The sequence below is a fragment of the Callionymus lyra genome, chromosome 18 (genome assembly GCF_982586985.1).
Source record: "Callionymus lyra chromosome 18, fCalLyr1.hap1.1, whole genome shotgun sequence".
Lineage (NCBI taxonomy): Eukaryota > Metazoa > Chordata > Actinopteri > Syngnathiformes > Callionymidae > Callionymus > Callionymus lyra.
This window is the reverse complement of record NC_141835.1, coordinates 2,471,780-2,474,229: the sequence shown is the minus strand read 5'-3', so window position 1 is coordinate 2,474,229 and position 2,450 is coordinate 2,471,780. Positions and strand designations below refer to the sequence as shown.

At 38.7% G+C, this 2,450-nt stretch overlaps 1 pseudogene; it reads right to left on the bottom strand.

Moving 5' to 3' along the window:
• Positions 1 to 1,562: 1,562 nt before the first annotated feature.
• Positions 1,563 to 2,009, bottom strand: LOC148060039 (calmodulin-alpha pseudogene; annotated as a pseudogene).
• Positions 2,010 to 2,450: the final 441 nt, after the last annotated feature.

The window sequence follows — 2,450 nt, the reverse complement described above, 5'->3', positions numbered from 1 at the left end:
GATCTACTGTTTCCTTCAAGAAACATCTGTGTTTGATGATCTACTGACTCCTTCAAGAAACATCTGTGTTTGATGATCTACTGACTCCTTCAAGAAACATCTGTGTTTGATGATCTACTGACTCCTTCAAGAAACATCTGTGTTTGATGATCAACTGACTCCTTCAAGAAACATCTGTGTTTGATGATCTACTGACTCCTTCAAGAAAAATCTGTGTTTGATGATCTACTGACTCCTTCAAGAAACATCTGTGTTTGATGATCTACTGACTCCTTCAAGAAACATCTGTGTTTGATGATCTACTGACTCCTTCAAGAAACATCTGTGTTTGATGATCTACTGACTCCTTCAAGAAACATCTGTGTTTGATGATCTACTGACTCCTTCAAGAAACATCTGTGTTTGATGATCTACTGACTCCTTCAAGAAACATCTCTGTGTTTGATGATCTACTGACTCCTTCAAGAAACATCTGTGTTTGATGATCTACTGACTCCTTCAAGAAACATCTGTGTTTGATGATCTACTGACTCCTTCAAGAAACATCTCTGTGTTTGATGATCTACTGACTCCTTCAAGAAACATCTGTGTTTGATGATCTACTGACTCCTTCAAGAAACATCTGTGTTTGATGATCTACTGACTCCTTCAAGAAACATCTCAAGACACTTTGATTTCAGCTTTTCCTTGATTCTCTGAGACTCTTGTGTTTGTCTCAGTGTTATCTTGATCTTTAAAGTATATATTTTATTCAGTGTTGTTTTGAGTAACCATATTGAACACAATAAATGTTGTCATTTATTTCGTATTTCCTGATAGTTCTTATCAGTGCTTCACTAGTTGCAACTACACAAACCCCAGATCGAGGGTCGTCCTCCTCAATGTTTGGAGAAGATACTGCGACTATTATTGTCTCTGTTGCGAGCACGTGTAGCTGCGTCTTCTAATCTCATCTTCACAGGTTCACCTTCCAGAGAGTCAACACCAGTCACAGTGACTTTGCAGAATCAGGTTTTCAACTTTGGCTTTAGCTCTGGTGAAGAAACTGCCCCCTTGTGGTCACTTCTCTCCCTGAACTTTCTATGATCAATGTTCCTGAACTACATGTTCTTATGTGTGAACTGGACCAACTGGTTCTGGTGTTCTGGACTAAAATAAAAGGTCCAATATCTTCAATGCGATGATCATTTATTTGAAGGAAAAAACCAAATACTTTCCAAATAACAGTCACAATAACCAAGAAGAAAAGAATGAAAGTTGTCACAGAAACAAACACATGTGTGTCTCCTTCACAAACACCTGACGCTCAAATACCTGCTCCCGTCTCTGACTGCGCCACCCAGTGGACAAATAAAGAAACTGAATTGAATCAACATAGAATCACTTTATTATGATGTTTCTGTGTTTTTATTCTTCCTGTGTGGACAGAAGGAAATTTGATTTCAATGTTCAATCATTTTTATCCAGAAACATAAAAAAACACCATATTTTATTTTCTTAAAGGTAATTTAAACTTATTTCATTCTTTCTTCTAAGAGGAGACAGGACTGGGCGACCAAGATTTAATTTACAAGCAACATCTTTCTAAACTCTTCATAGTTGATCTGTTCGTCTCCATCAACATCTGCTTCTCTGATGATCATCTCCACCTCCTCACGTGTTACTACAACACCCGCGCTCATCATATAGTGACGCAGTTCATCTGTGCTGAGGTTTCCGTCCATATTGTTGTCAGATAATCGGAATGCAATAAAGATTTCACACTTTTTTTCTGTTTCCATTTTTCTCTCCATCATCGTCAGAAACTCTGTGAAGTTGATGGTTCCATCACCGCCGGCGTCAACGTCGTTGATCATGTCTTGCAGCTCAGCCTCTGTGGGGTTCTGACCCAGTGACCTGATGACGGAACCAAGTTCTTCGTTGGTGATGATGTCGTCGCCATCCTTGTCAAACAAGGAGAAAGTGTCCTTGAACTCTGTGATCTGTTCCTCTGTTAGTTGCTGAGTCATGTCAGAGTCTGTTCCTCCTTCAGAAGGAAAGAAATGATAATAAACATGTTTAATATTATTTCATAAGAAATTAAACTAATATCGTACAATTGTGATCAACTTGTATCAAATACTATATAAAGTTACCTGCACACAAGGATCCAATCAAAGCTGCCAGAAATAGAAACTGATATTTTCCCATCATGCTTCAGTTCGTGGAGAGAAATGTTGACTTCTGTGCTGCGACGGCTCTGGTACCAGAGTGAAGAACATCAGTGAAGAACATCAGTGAAGAACATCAGTGAAGAACATCAGTGAAGAACATCAGTGAAGAACATCAGTGAAGAACATCAGTGAAGAACATCAGTGAAGAACATCAGTGAAGAACATCAGTGAAGAACATCAGTGAAGAACATCAGTGAAGAACATCAGTGAAGAACATCAGTGCCGTCAGAATATTGA